Here is a 23,635-nt window from a genome sequence, read left to right as displayed (position 1 = left end):
AAAAATTCAAAGCAAAGCATGATTTAAAATTAAAATTTCTATAAATTGTAGGAATATAAATTTCTATTCTATTGTATAATTCCATTCTATTCTATTTATATAAATATAAATTTCACATATTGTAGGAAAAAGTCCCAGAACGTCCTTGAAAGGAAAGCTCTGTGTTTAGCCCTGGCATCCCTAGTTGGAACTTCAAGAAACATTCCTAAGTTTATGAAAAACCGCACCACCAATTTCTTTGGAGAATTCCAAATATAAAGTATGAAGTACACTGTAAACACTGTGAATAAGAGTTCACTCTGTGGTAGTATTCTATTTTTGCACTGGGGTGCCTGGGTGGCTCAGTCAGCTAAGCGTCCAACTCTTGATTTTGGCTCAGGTCATGATCTCACGGTTCATGGGTTGGAGCCCCGCGTTGGGCTCTGCACTGACAGTGTGGAGCCTGGTTGAGAATCTCCCTTTGTCTGTGACCCTCCCCTGCTTGCATCCTGTTTTTCTCAAAAATAAATAATAAATAATAAACAAACAAAGAAATGCACTATTTAAGGCTTCAGAAAACAAAAAAAAAAATATGTTGTTAATCAAAATTTGGAGTTGGACCTGTCTCTGCTTCATTTTTCACCTGTGGGAACTTGTAGTCAGGATAGAGATAGGGTCATTAAATAAATATATTCAATTAACTGTGTGTGCTAGCCATGGTTCTAGGGATTAGAAATATAGCAGTGAGAAAGTAGATAAAGATCCTACTCTCATAGAATTCATATCCTATGGAAAAAGAGTAACTGAGAACAGTTTAGATGGTAACATACTATGAAAAAACAGAAATAGGGCAGCATGATGGAGAGTGACTAAAGACTTCTTTAAGGTGGATGGTCCCTGAGGGTGTAGTGTTTCACTGGGGATCTGAAGAGAGGGAAGAAGCCATGTACAGACGTAGGAGATTACTCCAGATAGGACCAGCAAGTGCAAAGGATAAAAGGCCAAGACCAGTTCAGCATTTTGGGGATAAGAGAGACCTATTACTGGACTCAGTGAGGAGAGTGAGAGAGGTGAAAGGTCACGGAGGTGGGCAGGTGGGTGCCATATTATGCAGGGCCCCAGTGGTGATATGCAGCGACACGTTTAATAGCCTGCATGCCTGATTTTTAGCACTTGCTAATTTTCAAGTTTCCTAAGGTAATTACTACCTCCATGGATGATTTCATTCTATCAGAAATTTCAGACCTGGCTTACAAAGTTCCTGAAAATTTAGCAATCTGATTTGAGCCAATCTAGCAGAGTAAGAACACTGTGTTGCATTTGTCTGGGGGAAAACTCAAACAGGGTTTGAGTTTCCGGTTTCTACTGTAGGGATAGAGGGAGAATATCAATCCTAACTGTCTGCAGATAAAAGTATGTAGGAGTGACTCGCCTGATTGGTGGATTTGGGAACAGGAAGTGGACGTGCCAGGTGGTGACCCTTTGCAGGCAATTCTCTTTGTTAGATCCCCTCAACCACAGCCAGAGAACATGCTGACCAGCTAACACGTGCAGGAAGACATTTGGAGGTGGCTTTCCCTGGGTAGGAAGAAGTCTGCACTTCTAAAGGATGAGTACAATTCAAGGAGAAATCATGGGTCCATTGTGGCCTCACAACTAAGACACGTTCTCCAATCACCATTACCACAGAGGGTGATGCTTGCACCTCTGTCTCTCTGATCCTATGTGGACTTCTCATTTCTAAACTCAGTGGAGAAATTAATGGGAGTCATTGTTTTTATATTTAAGGACCAACCTTATTATAGGAACAAAATGGGTTTTGGCATGAGAATTATCTGATTTATGTTTTACATAAACAGAATACTGTGTCAAAGAATGACAGAATATATCGCTAAAATTTAACAAGGAAAAGAAATCAGCATCAAAAAGATCAGGACATGATGTCTCTGGCAAAGAACAAAGATCCTGTGGTGGGAAATAGCTCGGTAAACTCTAGAAACTGACAGGAGCTAATGTGCCTTAAATAAAACAAGTGAGGGAGAGATTGGTAGGTACCTAAAGAGCTAAGAGTGAGGTAGGGCCAGACCTTGCAGGACCTTGTCAGGGCTGTGTGAGCACATTTGGCACCTCAGTACAAATTGGGAAAATGGACCTCCTCAGAGCAGATAAATTAGAAAAAAAATGCTCTCTATGGGCAGGAAAATTAGAACAAGGTGCTCCATCCTCTCTGTTGATATAACCCAAAGCCCTTGGATAGAATTGAGTACTAGCAAGCTGGCGGACGAAATCCAAGCTGTACAACCAACCATATGGGAAGGAGTGGGATTTTATTATAGGGACTAGAGAAAGCAACTGAGGAGTTTGAGGAAGTGATTGAAACAGCAGAGCATACAAGTTAAGGACACCAAGATGCTTGAGTTTCACTATTGTTTCCTCTTGTTTGGCTAGAGATTAACCTATGTACTTGCATTTTCCTATCTATAAAACAGGAATGATAACAGGGCCAACTCCATGGGGTTGCTATTAACAATAAATGAGTAATCTATGTAAAGCACTCAGAAAGGTACCCAACACAAAGTCTGTGCCTCATAAATATTTGCTAGGGTTATTATCTGAATGGCATATTTAAAAGATCATCTGGCTAATGTACTGAAGACACACTTTAGGGGACAAAGACCAGAAGTGGGGAGACCAATGAGAAATCCACCCTACTAGTACAAGAGGAAGATGGTGGTCTTTGGGCGAGCATATTATAGAGATTTAATTATGTCAAACTCTATACTCAGATCCGGTAGCAGACATTGGTTGATGTTGAGAACAAAGGCAAAAGGAAATGTAGACAAAATCTTTACAACTTGCAGCCCACTGACACCAGGAACTCCCAACTGTCTTAATGCTAATGTCTTGCTGGAGGGAAAAAACCTTAGCTTGACAATAGCTAGGCCTCCAGGATCCTGTAAGTCTTGTTTAACATATGAAAATTCTTTTGGAAACTTCCTTTGTCTCTATCCCTCCCAATTTAAAAGTATATAATCAGTTCCTCCTCACAATCCCAGGGCAGCTCTTTCTGCCCAGGGGTCCTGTCCCCATGCTTTAATAAAACCACTTTTTTTGCACTGAAAATGTCTCAAGATTTCTTTCTTGACCATTTGCTCTCAGACCCCGTATCAAATCACATCATCACCCATATCAATTTATCCATGACTATTTCATATGTATCTCAAAAAGAAAAGAATTCCTTCTTAAACATAGATATAATACAATTACCCAATCTTGAAATATTAATAATAATTCCTTACTGACATCAAATATCAAGCCATCAAATATTCTACAATGGCTCATAATTTTTACAGTTGGTTCAACTAAAGATGAAAATAAAATTCATTTATTGTAGTTATTTGATGTCTCCTAAATTTCTTTTTATCTCTAGATTACCCCCCAGCCAAGTGCTCGCACTCTCTCTCTCTCTCTCTCTCTCTCACACACACACACTTTTTCTCTTGCTCTTTGTCTTTCTGTATGTATCTATCTGTTCTCTTATTTGGTAAAAGGCACAAAGGATGCACCTTTACTGTGTCCTTGAGTCTGGATTTTGCTATTGCATCTTCATACTGTCATTCAACATGTTTTTCTTTCTCGTGATTTTCCTCTACGTCAGTACTTTCAACTACAGTTTTTATCAATTCCGGTTCAATACTTTTCAATAATCTGTCATTGGAAGTGTGTATTTCCATCTGAAGATGCACACAGACATATATATAGACTCCTGTAATTTTTCACAGTATCACCAGTTTTATTTGCTCTGTAGTAGATTCCTCAGGAAATCTTATGATAACTTTATTTCCTGAAATATTAAGTGTTCATGGTACATTTTTTGGAGCCTTTAAATGGGAAGGTTAGTTTGGAAGGATATAAAATTCTAAGCTCTCATTTTCCTTCATTTAAATTTATCTTTTGGCATAAACTATTGATTTTAAGAAGGCTGATGACAATTTAATTTCTTTCCTTTTTAAATGACTTATTTTTTCCCCAGATGCAAAGGGACTTCTTTTCATTTTTTATTATATTTTTAAGCCACGGTTTTAATGAGCTATATCTTTTTTTTTAATTTTTTTAAGTTTTATTTTATTTGAGAGAGACACAGACAGTGTGAGTGGGGGAGGGGAAGACCAAGGGAGAGAGAGAATCCTAAGTGGGCTCTATAAGACCAACACAGAGCCCAATGTGGGGCTCAAACTCACAAAACTGTGAGATCATGACCTGAGCCAAAACCAAGTCAGACGCTTAACCGACTGTGTCACCCAGGTGCCCCTAGACTGTATCTTGATATTACGTGCTGCAGTTAGATTTTTCCCAAGTACGTGGTATGCCATTTATATCTCTACTTCTAGAAAGCATTCTTGATTGTAATATTTGGCTTTTGTTCTCTCTCACTGCTTCATGTTTCTGTAATGCCTGAAGTTCCAAAACTTCCCACAAAAGACCACCAGAGTCGTAAGTCAAAGCCAAGCGGCAAGGGTCGTTTATTGCAGGTTCGAACCTGGTCCTCTGCGCACTCGTCGCCGGTGACGCAAGAGGCCACGATCAGCGTTGGTATAGCGTTTTTATAGACAGAGACAAATAGCACAGGGGAGGTTTTTACTTGTGGCGGGAGGAAGAAAGGGGGAAGGGGGTAGGTGAGGAATGTGCTAAGCAAGCAGGTTTACAGAAGCGAGAAATGCCGGTTAGTTTGTATACAATCACTCATTCCATTACATATCAGACTACATTTAGGAAGTTTTACAGCCCATTCTACTACACAGCGGGTTACAATCAGGAAAGGTCTCACAATGCTCATAGCAAACAGCAAGCAAAACAGACTTCTCAGCAATTGTATTTCTTATCAAAGATCCATAATAAGCAGAAAAGAGAACCTAGCTTTAAACTAAGGCAGGGCTGTCATTTGGATTCAAAGCTGTTCCTTTCATTTCTTCTTTGGGGACAGCTACCATGTATATAGCCAGTCTTTGCTCATCTTCTCTATCACTTTCTCTTGAGTGATCTGATGACTTTTTACTCCTCTCTTACCCTTTAGGTTTTAAGATCTTTTCTCCATTCCTTCTTTTATCTCTCTTAAGGCATTTTTCAGAAACATTCCTCTGTTGTCCTGTTAGTTTAGACTTCCTCTCAAAAGTGGCATTTCTTTTACTTCTAATTCTTTCCCAAGTTCTGAGGTTCTGTCTCCAGTCATCTCATATCCAAGAAGTTCTATTTATTATTGTTATGCTTCTCACTCATGGTTTCTGTTACTGTTTAATTCGTTGTAGTAGAATATTAGGTCACAGTGTTTGACAGTGTTTGCCCATAATTCCTGAAATGCCTCCACTGTGTGTGCGGGCATCATTCCTTTCTCTCTCTCTCTCATTTCCACTGTCTTGCATTCTCTCTTAATAAAATCTCACTTGTGGAATTCCACTGCCTTCCTTTTCTGGTTCTGATGTTCCGTGAAATGAGTTTTCTCGGACTCTTAACAGGAGCCTATGAGCCACATTATCTTCCTTAGTCTCACAGCCCCAGAGCCTCCTCCTGTCCTGCTCATTAATTGTTGAAAAGCATGGCCTTCCCTTTCTGAAATCTGTGTCTGCTGCTCCCTCCCCTGCCTTTGTCTGGTTCTTCTCTTTTTCTTCTCCCCCATTTTCTTGTCCTCTCCAGTATAGGCTCTACTCCCTACAGTTCTTCACTGGTTTGCAATTCTGTCCTGGAATTTGCTTTGGCTTGTTACTAGGGCTGAGACTCTCCAGTGCTGTGTAACTCTCACTCTCCCCATTGCATCTTTTTATTTTTTAAGTTTATTTATTTATTTATTTTGAGAGGAGGGAGAGGGGCACAAAGAGAGGGAGAGAGAATCCCAAACAGGGTCCACACTGTCAGTGCAAAGCCCAGTGAGGGGATCGAACCCATGAACCGTGAGATCATGACCTGAGCTGAAATCAAGAGTCAGGCACTCAACCGACTGAGCTATCCAGGCACACGGTCTCCCCAGTTCATCTGAAGCAGCAAGGTTCTTTCCTAGGTTTGGCTGCTGTTATCAGATCGGCCCATACTTTCCCATGAGAATCTGGAAAATTCGGGGGTTCTCTGGCTTTTGGTGTCATCAGAATCTCTTCATTTTCCATCTTTTACTGCTCACAGAGTTACTATAACTTGGTTTTCATTGTTATGAGTGGTTCCGCATACCTCCACCTGCTGATATTTGGAGAGACTTAGAGATAGCTTCTATGTAGATTTGGGAGAGATTTAATAACTATGCCACAATCCCACCCTCTCTCCGTAGTCATTTCTAATCCCCACAGTCATTTGCAAAAGCTGGAAGGAAGCTTCATTTAACCCATTGTATATATGGAGAAACTGAGACTTGGAAAAATTAAGAAACTTAAACAAATTTTCAAAAATAGAAAGGGGCAAAGGCATGATTTGAATTCAGGTCCATTTGACTTCTCAACTCATGTTCTTTCCACTATAAGTATTTTTACTCTTTTCATTTGGAGCAGAGCTGCACCTAATTCCTCCATGTACTGGTAGGAAGAGAAGTGAGGGTGGCTAAAAAAAAGATATGCTGAGCAAGGGGCAGACGTGGGTAATCAGACAAGGCCATAAATGCTGTGGCCCTTCCAAGTCACCAGGGCTGAACTAAACATTTTTGGATGCAAAGGGACTCTAGACACAAGTCTTTCCTGTCCAGCTGAGAAAACAAACATTGAAGAAGGTGAAAAAATGTATTTAACTTATTCAGTAATTAAGACAGATCTCTACCTGGAATGGTACCAGTCTCTACCATGGTCTTGAGGAGAGCTGGGGGTGCAGTGCATGATTTCTTAATGTTTCTTGCAGGATTGGCATTCCAGAATTGAGTAGACTCACTACCTCTGTATGCATTCCAGTCCATTGAGTGTAGGCTGAGTGGGGTCTGGATTTAAGGAGAAATAGACAATGTTCTGAACTGTTTTTAAGGAAGAAATGAATATCTGATTGGATCCCAAACTTATCCAAGGGAAGTCACATGAGTCCTACATGAGAGGACTGCACCTTATTTTTCCCTTGCTCTACAGTGAAATAGCTGTTCAGAATATGACCTACTTAGGTGTTACGCTGACAGGCGAACAGCTGAGTCATGTGGCAATTAGAGATGAAGGCCTTGCTCCATGGAACTGCTTCCTGAATCAGGAGGGAATTCAGTTTACACAAAAGCACAAAACAGCAGCTGCGGATTCTCTCTGGAAGGCAGATTAAGCACAGGGAGTCCACCAAGTTGTATGCTGCAAGTATTCTAAGTATTCATCTGTATTATTTTGTTCAATTTCATTTTAGTTTAAAAAAAAGATCCTGGAACATTAATCCATTTCCATTAATATTAGCTTAATTATTTATGTTTAATTTGTTAGAAGTTCAATGTTTAATTTTAAAAACCCAATGTATTTTCATAAATAATATCTAAGGACTATAAAAGATTACTCAAAATGTACAAGTGATTTAATTTCATTGCACAGCTCCTTTGTGACCTCATAGAAAGTAACAAAATATTGCCTATAAGAAAACTCCAAACTCTGACACATTCACAGTGTATTAGGTGCCCTCGGGTCTTCCTGCACGGCTAGTGTTAAGAGCACTTTGGCATCCTCTTATAATGTGTGACTCAGAGTATTTTTGTAAGGAAAAAAACATCTAGAGGAAGGGCAGCTCAACTTCCAAAGGTAGCAACAGAATTCTACCTCCCATATATGCCTTAGTCCCAAGAGAAGTTTGAGGTAACTGTATAAAATGGTTAATAAATACTTAATATGGTATCACAAACTAGTAAACACTATGTCTCCACCATCGTATCTCATTATTATCTTTCCATATTTCTCCACAGGGTTCACTGTGAAATAGGCTGAACTTATATCAGACTTAAAAGTGGGAAGAAAATGTATACTAAATTAAGAAAACTTCAGGATGAAAATTCAACTTTTTTATGACACAAGGGAAAATTGGAAAGTGTATAGACATGCCTGTTATTATTTTGAGTAAATTTTATCAGTGTATAAAGCTAATATGAACAAAATGTAAAATTCTGAATGAATAGGCCAGTTGGCTTAAGAACAGTGACACCATGGCTCATCCAATACAGACCCCACTGTTTCAGCCCCACAACCTAACTCTACCACATTCTTTCCTCATGCTATTTTGTGTACAAATCCCCAGCTTTCCCTGAAGACCTGATCTACATATAACCCTTTATTAAGCAAAACTCATCATCCCCTCTCTGTTTCCATACCCCTACGCCCACACACAACCTTGAAGACGCCTCTTGTATAGCAATTACCTAGTTGAAAAATCCTTATTTACATATCTGCTTCCACTAAAGCATGAGCTTTTCTCCAAAAATCACTTGTTCTAATCCTTGACATATCCCTAGTACTCACCGTAATTCCTAGCACAGGAAAGTCACTCTTTCTATTTGCCATCCTTTCTATTTATCTCAGGGAAAATGCTCTTGGGTGAGGTACTTTCAATCAGTCATCAAGGTATCCTCGTGACATCTCTACTTGAATATCTCAGATGCCTCAAAATAGCATGGTCTTCCCACTCACAGCTCCTGGCCAACCGAGTCCTTTGCACTGCAGTAAAAACAACCACACTCCACAGGAATCTGGGGGTTGTACTTAGCCCGTTTTTTTCTTTCAACTCAGCACCTAATTTTCCGGCAAATTCAGTTGGTTCTGACACTAAAATAAACCATATCTATATCATGCTAGTCTAAGCAACTATTGTCTTTCCCCCTGGGCAACTGTCAGAGCTTCTAAGTGACCCCTTTTCATATTTTATCTCCTTTAAATCTCTTCAAGTAACCAGAAAGATCTTTTATACTTTTAAAGTTTTACTTATTTATTTTGAGAGCGAGAGAATGAGAGACAGTGAGCAGGGGAGGGGCAAAGAGAGAAAGAGAGAGAGAATCCCAAGCAGCTTCCATACTGTCAGCACAGAGCCTGATGTGGGGCTCCATCTCAGGAACTGTGAGATCATGAGCTGAACTAAAATCAAGAGCCGGCTGCTTAACCAACTGAGCCACCTAGGCGCCCCCAGAAAGGTCTTTTAAAACTGGAAGTATGATGATATCCTCTTTCATAAGATTTTTTTCTAAAATAGTAGCTTTCTGTATCACTTGATATAAAAATTCTGCCTAGTTATCATTAATTATAGATAGGGCTGCAGATTTACCAAATAAGAATACAGGACACCCAGTTAAATTTGAATTTCAGATAATCAATGACTTTTTCAGTATAAGTATGTCCCATGCAATCTTTGAGATATACAAAAAAGGCATCAGCTATTATTTAAAATTTAACAGGGCAATTCTAGTTGTTTTGTTTTCCCTGAGAGATACAGAGAGAGAGAGAGAGAGAGAGAGAGAGAGAGAGAGAGAAATCTGGGGAGGGGCAAAGAGAGAGCGAGGGAGAGAGATTCCCTCCACATTGTCAGCATGGAGCCCAACGTGCAGCTCAATCCCACAAACTGTGAGATCATGACCTTAGCCAAGATCAAGAGTCAGACAGGATACTCACCCAACTAAGCCACTGAGGCACCCTACAATTCTAGTTTTAAGGCCCAGCAGTCTGAACCCTGTCAGACTTTCTAACTGTATTGGGTATTCTGTCCCCCTTATTCACTATGCACAGCTCATACAAACATTGTTGTCACATTGTTGTCACGTTCCTAGGACGTGCTAAGTTTATTTCCATCACAGTGGTTCTACATTTTTGTTCCCTCCACCTGTAACAGTTTTCCCTGGTCTTTTTGATGCCTGGCTCCTTCTGATCACTCAAGTATCAACCTAAATGTCATCATTCAAAGAAGCTCTCTCTGACTACCTTATATAATATCAGTCCACTCAGTTTATTTTGTTCATGGTACTTATTGCAATTCTGTAATTCTTTTTGCTTGCTTATTTGTTGTTTTTCCTATTTTTATTAACTGTTTTTTTCTATTATAATTTTCTGTTATGAAGGCAGAGAACTTGTCTACACACAGGGTAAGCTGAATGAATGAAGAAAAGAAAGGAAATTGAGCCACACTAGACTTTGATTTGACGTCTGGCATCAGAATTTGCATAGAGCTTAAAACAAAGACTTTGAGTCTGACTGTCAGGGTTTGAAATCTCAGCTCTTATAGTTTGGGTAACTGTGAGCAATTTATCAAATCTTAAAAGCATTATTTCTTGGGCACCTGGGTGGCTTAATGGGTTAAGCGTGCAACTCGGTTGCAGTTCAGGTCACAATCTCATGGTTTGTGAGTTAGAGCCCTACGTAGGGCTCCACGCTGACAGTGCAGAGCCTGCTTAGGATTCTCTGTCTCCCTCTCTCTTTCAGTCCCTTTCCCACTTGTGCTCCCTCCCTCTCTCTCTCTCTCTCTCTCTCAAAAATAAATAAATAAACTTGAAAACTAAAAGAAAATAAAAGCATTATTTCTTCGTTATTAAATTTGGGATAACAACAGTACCTGCTCTATAAGGCTATTGTAAGTGAAAAAAAAATATTTCCAGCATACAGAAAATATTCAATAGGGGTTCACTACTATTATCACTATTATTGTTGTTGCTACTCTAAACTCAACCCAATCACCACTGAGTCTTTTAGACATTATCCAGGTACATAATACATTCAACAAAGCTTCTATTAGAGAAGGATGATGAAAATAAATATGTTTAATAAGAGGTGATATGAGAATAAAGTGAATATGGAGGAAGGTTACAACCATTTCCTTCACTAAACTCTTGGGTAGACAAGAACAAGTCTAGGACAGATACAAAAAGGACTCTGTGAGATCCTGATGCCTGAACCTTTATCGGCCTTCCAGGGGGGGTTGCAAGAGAAAAAGAAAAATGATTATCCTACTTCCCACCTCTTTTGGTTTTAGACTCTGGTCCATTTCTCAGATGGAAGTTGGTAGGGGTGAAGAGGAAAAAAAAAAAGAAAAGAAAAAGAAGAAAAGGGAACCAATTGGCATTAGTTGTGTGGATGGCTAAGCATTCTAATGATGCCAAAATCTGGGCATCTGACTCCTACCAATTTATGGAAAACTGTCAGGACAGCCTTCTGATGTAGAGCATCTGAGATTTAGCAGTATCTGTGAAAGAAACCTGAATGGTTTCTGAAGAAAATCGAAAGGACAGACCTCACATTAAATAAATCCAAGGGAATTTTAAATATGCTCTACTTCTCAACTTTATTCAAAATGGATAAACTCCAGAATCCAGATGCTTTCATATAATTTTAAAATTAAATAAATTGCTTTTGCAGAGATGCAGTTACTGATTTTAAGAGCAATCACCCTGTACTACAGAGTATGTAGGGGGAAAAAGAAAAGAAACAAATAAAATACGCCATTATATGATGCTAATTGTTAGAGGAATTTAGGTTTTAAAAATCCATCTTTCCTTCCCAAAATGGAGACAGGAGAAAAGTTTTTAAAACTCTTCAAAATTATATTTGTTCCCTCAAACTGAAACACAAAGAGGCTTGTTAATTTTCAACTGAATTGAAAATAAAGTCACAGGGATGAGAAACATTATATCAACTTTCTATTCAAAATGCATGTTTTTAGCATTAGATGTAGTGTCATAAACACGATGCCATTGTAACTGAAATCAAGCTTTGGATACACTGCCAAATGCATGTTTTTTAGTCATGCAAATAGTGTCCTTTTAAAACATGTATTTATAACTTACTCTGAAAAAATTGTTCAAAAGGATTCTTTCGTTCTTTTTTAGGTTCACTGTTTATATAACCAGCTCATCTCAGGAATATCATTGTGCTAAACACAAATGAGGCTTTCATTTGGCCACTGCCAATTATGCTGCAAATTCCAAAGGTTGATCTTTAGCAAACAAATTTACCTGGGAAAGAGATGGGACAATGTCAAAGGGAGATTTGGCCTTAACTAATCAAACACCATTTCCTTGTCTCCAAATTTCGCTCATAATCAGATGTTTAAATGAAATTACACAATGGAAGGAGAAAGGAAGTACAGAGTGAACTTCAAAGCACCAGTTAGAGGCACAGCAATTCTGTTCTTTGTTAGCTGAATATCTGACAATACAATACTTCCCACACACTCCTTTCAAATTATACCCCTAATGTCTTTGGAAAAGAGTCATAGTTGCCTAGGAAATTCAGTCAAGACTATCCAGTTAGATAATATCAGTAATCAGGTGGCTTGGAGACATTTTCAATGCTGTAGGTTTACAATCAAATTATAGGTGTCATAATTAGCACAGTAAGCATAATTCATATGTCAGTATATCCATTAACTATTTGTCCATAACTAAAGGACTATTTTTAAGGCAGCCCATTAACCACTGAACATAAAAAACTGGTAACTATCAGAATATAATTAGAAAATACTGAACTATATATGTAAACTTGCAGGCATATTTATACGCATCTAACCATGCATTACTTTAATGAGTACAGTACAATGTTTGAATTTGCAATCCTAAACATCATCTAGTAGCATATCATTAAATCTGATGATTTATTTTACATACGTGAAGGGTTCATAGTTTAAGTTTTTTAAATGGCATAAAATACACACTAAGGACTTGGGTGAAATGGAATCTCCAATCATATCTAATAGATAAAAAACAAATAAACAAACAAAAAATTAAAAAAAAAACAAAAAACAGCATTTTAAGCACCAGTAGTATCTAGTAGGCATATAAATACTTTTAACTATATTATAAAATAAAACATCATCAACTATGTTACACCTTGTAAGGGAAGCATTACTGATACTTCTCTTCACAATAACTATATAAAATGAGATTTTATTACATAATCAGGCAGAGTAATGAATATGGAGCTCAGGTTTTCCTGGCTTCACACCCAGGCTCCCCCATTTATTAGCAAATCACAATATATGGACTTAGGCCTATGATTTAGCTTCCCTGGGCCTCAATTAATTCCTGTGTAAAATGAGGACACAACTTGCCTCATGGGACTTCACTGAGGAAGAAATGTGGTTTTAAGTACGTATTTCTGGCATTTAGCACAGGCACAATAAATTTTAGTGTCCTTTTACCTCTTTAGAATGAAAACATGGATGTTACCTTCACAAAACAAGGAGCCAGATTTGACTTCTTTAAAGGACACTGAAAGCCACGGCAAGCTTCAGTTTATATTTGATATGGCTCTAATCAACATTCTAGACGCTTCCCAAACAAGCAGCTCTCCATCCTTCTCAATCAGAATGCTCCGGGAGCTGTGGTAAAGGCAAAGGTCTAAATAGGGGCTGAGTAGATAAACACTCAAAGTTGCTTCATAAGCCCTTCCTTAAGAATTGAAAATACCTTGAAGAAGGTCTTAGACATGACTTTTGGGGTATATAAAAGCCACATACAGATACCAATGGTTTTTTAACTCCTCACCACCTACTATCATTCTCTTCCCTGTCATCAACTGACCATTATATGTTCAGGGCACAGTGCTGGATGTTAGACATCTCTCTATTTCACATTGTTATAGAATGCTTAGGTTATCATTTCTTGACAAATAAAACCTAAGATATGTAACTTCACAACCTATTTCATTATTTCTCAGTCCATGGAGCATACTACAGACCACCAGTTCTTCGGAGACCTTGTGATGGATTGATCCTGCCTCACTGACACCAGACTCTGCTTGTTAGGATTAATTCTGAATTTGTGGTTCATTCTAAAGAGACGAGGTAGTTGCTAATTTCTTTCTGTTAGGCCATATTTCCATGTTATGCCACAGATCAACAAAGATCAATGTGAGGGCCTAACTGTGTAACCGTGAAGTAGAAGTATTTGATGGAGGATTTCTTAATTTGAAGGTTATGCTCCACTTCCTCTGGGAAATCTTTCCTGGTAGTTCCTGGACCAGATAGATATCCCTGCTGTCATCTCTCCCACAATATTGAACTTCCTTGCGATCTCCCTCTTATAAATGATTTTAACTGTTGGTTTAACTGTCTGTCTTCACCATCAGACTATATTCTCTGGGATGGCATGGAGTTGATCTGTCTTGGTCCCCATTGTACCCTTGGGAACCAGCATTCTGCTCGGTTCATATTCAGTGCTCAAGCATACTTGTAGAATGACTTAAATTAGCAATATAATGCTTCTTCTTGAGGTGATTAGGAGTGTCATTTCCTCCTATGTGGAGAGAACATTGCAACCTAGTAAGTGAGTATTTTACAAGCATACACCCTCACTTATTACTGGAATGTGTCCTTCCTATTTATGAATACATACCTAGACCAGCACAGGGCCTGACACTTGGAAGGGAATTAATTAATATTTTTGAAAGACTGGATTAGTTACTAAATTAATTCTTAACATTTTTACTTTTATTTTCTATGGTCCCTATCTACAATTAGAAGTCCCTATGCCATGTAATAGACTTCTATTGTTTTCCTGACTGAAGTTAGAACCCCCACAGTGGTCAAATTCACTTTTTTAGATTTTCCATGACACAGCTCATGAACTTTGAAACTACAAGTTGTGAGACCACTCTGCTGTCAATGTGCTTTAAAGGTAAGGGTTGGCTTGCTCTATTTCTTGTTAAATATTTATGTAATAACAGCTTCATACTTAACATTCTTCTCTTAAAGTAAATACTGTACTTGATTTAAAATAAACATTTCCAGTTAAATGCTCACATACTAATGGTTCTGTTCTTAACACTCTTCTGTTCAAAATGCAAGCCTTCTAAGACATTTCCTAACTGCTCAAGAGTCACTCCACAGTTTTGCTTTGTTTTTAATTCCCAGCCAGTTCTATCTTTTCACAAGATCCATGTTAAAAAAAATTAGAAATTCATAACAGGTAGTATAGTGCAGAGTCACATGAAGAGAGCACAGAAAGAATTTTCTTTCTGCTTCTGGAGTCCATTTATGTAAGTTTCTATTTGTTGCAACATCAAGAATGGCCAAGTTATCTTGATGTAGCTGAGTTGACCAGAGGCAGCTTGATGAGATTTGTGTCCAGATTGCTTTCCCCGATGAGCCCCAGATCTTTTACAGCCCTTTTTACATACTCCATCTGGTTCTAAAATCCAAAACAGCCTTCTATATTTGAATACAGGAATCTTGTATTGAAATCATTTCCTCTTAAGACCATGTTGCGCTAAACTGTTCAGCCAAAGGATTAAGACCTATCCAGCCCAGTAGCATGAAAAGACAAGAGCCTAGACACAAAAATGGCTGAGGAATCAAGAGAAGGTGACTCAGCTAGGCTCTAAGATAATTCTGAAAAGTTAACAGAATGAATTAAAATTAAAACTGTGGATTTTTATGTTTTCTTTCTTTGGTAGGAATATAAATTTTAACATAACACAACAAAACACTATCACTGGAATGTATACCTTTGATACAATTTTAGAGCATCACCTGAACATTTTTGGGTTAAAAGTAATAATATGCTTCTGTTTAGCAAGAGAAAGAGAGCCCTCAGGTCTGTCTGACTCAAGGTGGCATTAAGTTAAAAAAGATAAAAAGCAAGCTTCGGAAAAATGCCCAAAGTCCCTTGAGAAAACATTCTTTGGTTACATGTAGATATCCATGATGATCTTCTTACCAGTTATGTTAAGTATAATCTAGCAGTGACCTCACAAACCCCTTCTTTTATACTACCAGATCTATGGTTTGCACTATAAAAGACATTATACACCTGGCCAAAATAACCCAGTGAGTGAAATCTGGAATATTTCTTTATAACCAACTTTATCTATCTATCTATCTATCTATTTATCTATCTATCATTATCATTTAAGCAGGCAAAGCTAAGCACTAGGTTGCTTAGTAACCAACTACTAGAAATTTCAGATTATTATTGGTTTAACATGAAATTATGTCTGTTTAACACTACTTCTATGCTACTGACATTCCCAGAAGCCTTACGAGAATATCTACATATTTATACAAAGGTAACTTATCAGCAGTTATTAAATTTCCCACCATAATTCTCTTGAAGTGTTCAAAGAAGACCATCCACCAGGCTGTATTTTTCAATCTGTGAGGGACAGCAGCATCCTCAAGGAGACAATAGAAAACTCATTAGGAGATTCCTGCTACTAGGGCACCATTACTGTCACCTGGTCTCATGATCCGGGCACATTTTTAAAAGTGTCCTTCTGTTTTTACCTTCTATTCCTTTACTTCTATCCCCTTCTCTTAATTGAATTAGTCCCTCTTCCTATTTCTCCTCTTCTGGATTTGGAAACCAAAACATTTTGCCTACCCTCATCACTAATATGGCATATAAAAATGCTTGAGCCCCATAAGTCTTAGTTTGTAAACAGTTTCTTCATTAGCTTTGGTAAAGTGCCTACTGGCTTTTATTAACTGTTGCATCTAATTATGTGGTCGTTTACTGGCTTTTATTGAATGCACTTAGTTAACCTTCTTTTAGCTTTATTAGGTAGTAAATTTGTTAATTTGGCACAACCTTTCGCTTTCTTGGCTTGGCATTCTGGGATAATAATTGCTTCCCTATAATCAATGGATTTACTCATTTACTAATAAATGCTCCTTTACCCTCCTAATTGTAGATCTTCATCTTTATTTAAAAGCCAATTTAGGAAAAAATGGCTTCCTTGCCTCTTTAAATTTGGACACTTTGTAGGAAATAGCATTTCCTTCATCTAATAAGCATTATTGAGTGCTTAGCATGTTTTTAGCATTGTGCTAAATGCTATGGTAACAACAAGGTAGCCTGAGACTCCATCTGTCTTCCAGGAAAGCTTAAGCTCCCATCTTCCATTGCTTTATTTGTACCGTGCCCTGTATCTGAAGTGTGCTGTATTCTCCATGGTGCCTAGTGGTCAACCAGACAGACACATCAATTCATTCCTCATGGCCTCTAGGTTCAATTTCATATCCTGTTGTTAGTGTTCTGTGCCCTCTGACCCCGGGAAGGCCAAATTAATTTTCTCTCATCAGTTGTGTTCTCAAACTAGTTTATATATACCACTGGTCATCTTGAATAATAGCTATGAATTACGAATATGCCCGTATTTATCTAGATCTTTCACTACATGAAACTTATAAGTGCAGAAAATGTTTTTTATAAATTTAATTACTTCCAGAGCTTAGCCCAGAGCAGATCCATACCCTCGGAGTCAGAATTCCAAAGATCATAAAATCCAAGGAAAAGCTTCCACTACACTTGAGGAAGACAAAGCACATAATCGTTGGGTTTCACAGCAGTCCTTGGTAGCACACAGCCTACCCTGAATAAATCTTAGTTGGATTTTAATTATCAGCCGAAGAAGATTGAACCAGTAGGTGACAGAGACCTGGCCTGCCACTCTCTGGTAATGTGACCTGGGGCAGCATATTTAACTTCCCTGGGTGTTAGTTTCCTAATTAATGTCACAGATGTGGTGGAATTAATGCTTGTTAAGGGTACCTTGCAGTGGAAAGACCCTATAATTCTATCACAAGGGATTGGTAAAGTATATAAACATTTACGTAACATGTAAGAAGTCTTAGTAAATGCCAAAGTTTCCTGGTTTAGACAATATGTATTAGATAAATTTACAGGAGAGTTTGGGACACTTGAGCCAAAAAGTCAATTACAGTTATTGTAAAATGATGTAAATGATCCAAAGTAGAGGACATGAGCATAAACTGCACATGCAGCGTGAACAGGGAGAAGTCATTAGTCTTCCTCACACAGACAGGTCCCCAGGTATATTAAAACTAACACATGCGGGCCTGAAATGAGTGGTTACATCAGCTGTTATTCCTAGAACATGCCTAGATAGACACTGCCAGGTGTGTTGACTTCAAAGTAACTGGATATTACATTTCATTAGACTGAGCAGGAGAAAAAGCAGGTTCATGGTAAGGATATGGAATGTGATCATCTTTCCTCCATAAGTTTTTCTGGAAAAGGAAAAATAAACACTACAGGCAGATTACTTATAAAAGTTGTTCTAATATACAATTACAGTTCATAAGAAAAGTAGTGAGAAGTGAGTCATGGCATTCAAGGACATAGCCAGCCTCTTTTAGATGAATTGGGAGCCCAAAGCACCCACCAGGAATTACAGTTACTCAGGAAAATGTACAAATCCACATTCTCCTTTTAGAACATCAGATATGCAGATTTACAGGCCAGCATCTGAGAAAACCTAGACGAATACTCTGGGAAGGCAAACAACTTTACAACAGTGATTTGGAAGGGAACCTCGAAGTGAGGATGAACTTGTGTCTCCATAGTTGAGGCTGGTCTCCATAAAATGGCTGTATGGGAAGTTAAAGTTTGAAAGTGGCTTTCCTTCCATGCACGAACGGTTTGCACCTGCAGACATTAGTGACCATGGTGCCACAGGCAGTTCTGAAGGCTGCCCAAGAGGTCACTGGGAAATTAAGTCAGCAAGCACATAATTGTTCTGTCCATGATCCAATTAGGGGCACAAAGAACCGCAATTCACTTCCTGAAGCTTTTAAAAGAGGCAAAGGCATGGACAGCCATTGTCATAAAAATATAATTACGCATGCAGGGCAACCACAAATAGGGAGAAACAAACTGATTTTTCAATAGGCCACAAACATGGTTTAGCCCTTACCTTGTTCCTAACAAAGTAATCAGCTGAATCAACAGCACAGCTTTGACCACTGACTGGTTGAAGGTCACAGAAGGAATTAAAATACCTCCTTAGTGGGAGACCCCTAAGATGAGAACTAACATCTTATGTGAAGAGTCTTTCTATCACAAGACGTTGACTGAAGTAGGCCACATATCTGAATCCTATGGGTGCTGATTTCCAAGTCCCACCCTAGAACCATCAAATAAGAAACTCTGAAACCAGGATCCAGGAGTCTGCATTTTTTAAGTGTTTCCCAGAGTTTTGAAGAAGCCATCTTAGCACCTGCCCAGCACCGGATCTCTGCTGACCACTAGCGATCATTACATGAAATGTGGAAAGAGCCACAGTAAACCTAAACAATTTTTATTTCTTTTTCCATTTATATGTATGTCCATACCAGCCTAATCTAACATAAATCTTAATAATGAATTCCTACTACATTACAGAAATAAAACCTTCCCTGTCCAATCATCACAGAATGGTTGGAGCTCTCTTTTAAATGAAATTAAAACTTGAGATGCCATGAACACAAGCAAAATAATAGGATGATTGGAGTAAAATGTCAAATATAGCCTCAGAATAAACATAAAAAATCATGAGGAAAAGACAAACAAGCAAAAACACAACGAACAAAAAGTAAAATGTCACAAAGGACAGCTTGCTGAAAGTTTCATGCTACCATGACTCTTGTAGTTCATCCATGGGTATCATCTTTTGTTGGGATTCAAGAGCAAGAAATAAACTGCCTAATACAACAGTATTCTCTGGAAGCAGAGATCGATTCCATAAATAAATAACAGTCCATGCCTACTGTGTACCATGTTCTGTGCTGGGTACTGAGTACACACCAGTGTTTTTTAATCAGGAGTAATTTTGTTACTTAGGGGATGTTTAGCAATATCTGGAGGCATTTTTGTTTGTGTAACTGGGAATGATGAGGCAGGTGGGATACTACTGGTATCTAGTGGGTGGGGCTCCTACAATTCACAGGGCACAGGGCAAAGACTTATTTGGCCCAAAATGTCAATAATGCCAAAGTTGAGAAACCATCCTGTAAACTGAAGAACAAGCAGATACGTTCTTTGCCCTTAAGTAGACATATTGTAAAGAAACATACAAACAAATGTATAAAAAATTATCAAAAGTGCTTTGACCCAAAGAACAAGGATTAGTAGAGCAGATGGGTAGCACAAAAAGGAACAGGGACCCACAGATGACAGGTACTCAATTTTTTTTTTACTTGGTCAAGTGCCACTTTAATAGGCTAGAAATAAAAAAAAATCTGTCTTTGAAGAAAATCAAGAGCCACCTGTGGGCCAGAACAGAAAGCAGAGGCACAGTACTTAGGGCCTAGGGGAAAACAGCAGGCCAACATCTTCTCCTGGGGAAATTCCTCGGGCCCCTCCATGCTGTTGTCATGACTCTCCATCTCCAGGTAGACGTCCAGCAGCACACACAGGTGCTGCAGCTGGTTGGTCAAGAGCCGACGGCTGGGTCGGGGGCCGCACAGCTCCTTGTAGCACATGTTGACCTTGCTCTCCATGGCCTGAATGTTGTCATCGTTGCTATTGGTTTTCTCTCCTTTCCAGTTCAGACACAGCTGGAAGATGGGATGGAGGAGTAGCTGGGGTTCAGCACCACGGCAGCTTGGAGTTTGGCTGTGCCCCTTTCCACGAGTGTCATGTAGTAAAGATTGGTGTCCTCATCCAGTCCCGCCTCCACAATGTCCTTGGTGAAATGCAGCTCCATGTAATACTCATGGGGAATTGTCACCCACTTTACAAGGCGGGAGACAACCTTTGCAAGGAAGAGGTACTGGCAATCACTGGTAACTGGTACAATGCCATGTTTCAGGGATGCAAACTATTTGTGGAGGGCCAGGAGGGACTGCATCCTGGTCTTCAGCAGTTTCATGGTGGTCTCCATGTGGCTGGTGCTCAGTGAGTGGTCAGCAATCACTGTGTGCTGGGGCTGCTCTTTGGGGAAGTGGAGGCCACCTAGCTTCTGTACCCACAAATAGGGGTGACCTAGGTCAAGTACACAGTCTCTCAAAGTCAGGATGCTAACTTTATCAACTTTGATTGGCTGGATTCGGAGTCTTCTTTCCATGATCCCCTGGATACAAACAGCTCAGGACTGAGTCAGGAGACAGCAAGTCACCTGCACTGATGGGGGTGATCAGCTCTGTGGCGGTTGTCACTTTGGCCTTTACCGTCATGATGTTGAGGTTCATGAGGTAGTAGAAAGTCAGGTGAAGCACACTGCCATCTTTGCACTTCAGGTCCAGCATGACAGATAGCGGGTGCCTCTTCAGCATCTCCTTGTGCTTGTCATCCAACTGAACTCCCAGTGTGGGTAGCTGGCATTTCGTGGTCTGCTCCTCTTCAGCATCGGAGTCACTCTCATCATCTTGGGAGTCTTCAGGAGACTTAAACAGAGCCTTGGCTTCGTCCACACTGCCTTCGATTGCTACAGACAACGTCTTATCACAGGCCTACCCATACGCAGTGGCCTGGACAAAGAGGACATAGAGAGGTGGTGGCAGATGTCTAGCTGTCTCATATTGCTTATGGGCCTGGTCGGACGGCATGAATAGGTACTCTTTCACTGGGAAGGAAGCCTGCATGATGCTATTGAGGCAAGGCTGGAGGCTGCTCAGGTATTCCTTCTTCACCTCAATCTCCTGGAGGATCTTCTCCTTGTTGGACAGGCACTCTTGGTACTTCTCTGCCAGCCTTTTTTGCTGCTCCAGTCCCAGTCCAGATGTGCCAGGGTTTGCTGGTGAGGGTCTCCCATGGTGACTTCAGCCTTGCTAATATCTGGAGGAGCCTCCTTATAAAACTCCTCTAAACTGACCAGATCAATTTCTTCATGTTTCAACTTAAACTCCAGACATTTGGTGATCTCTTTCTGCAGGTGCATCACCTCATACAACAGGTTCTGGAGCTGCAGGTGACAGGCATCTACTTTCTGCATGGCCTCATGGGTCTGGTCTCTTCCTTTCTTCAACCTGATATGGGCTAATCGATTAAGCTTCTTTAGAGTCATGAAATGCACACAGCTCTGGATCCTCCAATCTTCTATCTCAACTGCCACATCCTTGTCTCCTCGGCTCTTCAGGTCCTGGATCTCAGCCATGAGCCTCTGCATCTCCTGGCACGTGTACTTGTACAGCTCATAGTCTCTCCCGGGGTCCCGCAGGTCCACCTCAGCCTCCTTGCTGTAGTATTTACCTTCCTGTTCTGTGTCAGAACGGTTACGCTTGCCTTCAGATGGAGTTCCATCACTTCAGATCACTTTGGGCTTCCGTTTCTTGCTTGATTCTGATGACATGGTTGTTTGGTAAGGTCAGGAGGACCACGCGCAGCCCCGAACCTGTCGCCGATACTCAAATTTTTGTTGACTCTATAAAACCCCTTCTATCACCCACTAATTATAACAACCTGTAATATAAAGATATTTTCCGTTCAATTTTTTTTAACTCCTTTGCTCTTTGAATCATATTAGCTTATGTGAAAATTGCACACTTGGAATGTTCTTTGAACTTTACATCAACTCCAGCTGTGGCAGCCATTCTTGCAATGCTTTCATAGACTTGCTATCCACGAACCCTCTATAGCACAAATGGAGCTTCAGCTATTTAATCTGGACTTCTCGGTGTCAGGGTCCATGGCTGGGAGGGTGTGAGGGAGATTTTCTCTGATGACAGTAAGATGAAATATGGAACTGTATAGAATCATGAGGAGGAGAAGAAGCTGTCAATTATGTGGTAGGTTTTAGTGCTCAGTTGAGGACCTTTATCATCTGCAGAGGATGCTGTCAGCCTCCTCTCATACTTCTGGGTGGAGCACCAGCATTGTCCTTGAGAGACACTGCTTCCTCACACTGTAGACCAGAACTTTCTGGCCCTAGGGAAAGTCATAACCAATGACACTCAAGCCTGGACATTGGTTGGACTTTGTGAAAAAAGAGGCATTTTATTTCCATTCTGATTGTTAACAAGAAAATACAGGAGTCTAGATTTGCTGGCAATTGTCTCACCACAAAGAAAAGAGTGCCTTCCTTAATATAGAGCCAACCCAGAGGGAATCAAAGCAGGGCAATGAATCAATGATATCTTTTCAGCCCCAGAATCCAGCATTGCTCAATGCCATCTAACCTGGGTAAATGTGTCAATTTGGTTTAAATCACAATATAACTAAGTAAGATTGAACCTACATGTGGTCCTGAGCTGAACTCCAATCAAACTCAGATAAAAAGGACATGGTCCAGACATTTAGAATTTCACATTTATTAAAGGAAACAATTTTATTTGTGAGCACCTATCATTTTTTAGTCACTACACCTAGATAATGCATATGGATGATTATCTTTATTTTATTAGACTTTATACTTAGTAATTTTCCCAAATCACAGAATAATTAAGTGATCATCCAGATTTTGAACCCAACTCTTTCTTGATTCTGAAGCTCCCACACTTTGCTCCAAATCATGTTTTCTTTCTGTAATTATCGTATTAAAATATTTTATATAATAAGATTGAAATACATTTCTATTAGTGTGCAGAAGAAGGAAAAATATAAGTACAAAAGTGTTTCACAGACCAAATATTGAGGTTTTATAGGGTGTGGAAAGGAGAAAAGATGGAAAGGGGCTTTTAAAGACTAATTTTTACTGGCTCTTTGGGTTACGCCCTGTTCTAAGTGTTTACTATACTAATTAATTTACCCTCACAGTAACCTTATCAAATGATTGCTATTATCCCCAACTTTAAAGATGACCCAGAATGTGGAGAGGTGAACTAATCTGCCCAAACAACTGAACTAGCAGTTGAACCCAGGTGGTCTAGCTCCAGAGCACACATCTACACGCTATACTGCCTCTCATATGGGTATACACAAGTTACAGGAAGTATATGCACATCAGTGACAAGACATAAATGAGCATCATGATTTAGATATCAACTTGATATTTGCTTATAGCCAAATCAAACTCTTTTTTTTTTTTTTTTAATCTTTTTCAAC

The 23,635-nt window shown here is 39.4% G+C and overlaps 1 pseudogene; it reads right to left on the bottom strand.

Moving 5' to 3' along the window:
- Positions 1-21,944, bottom strand: part of LOC122201175 — a 44,014-nt pseudogene extending 22,070 nt beyond the window's left edge.
- Positions 21,945-23,635: the final 1,691 nt, after the last annotated feature.

The sequence above is a fragment of the Panthera leo genome, chromosome D1, assembly GCF_018350215.1.
Source record: "Panthera leo isolate Ple1 chromosome D1, P.leo_Ple1_pat1.1, whole genome shotgun sequence".
NCBI classification, from domain to species: Eukaryota; Metazoa; Chordata; class Mammalia; order Carnivora; family Felidae; genus Panthera; species Panthera leo.
Note: the sequence above shows the minus strand (reverse complement) of the source record. Positions and strands in the feature narration are given on the sequence as shown.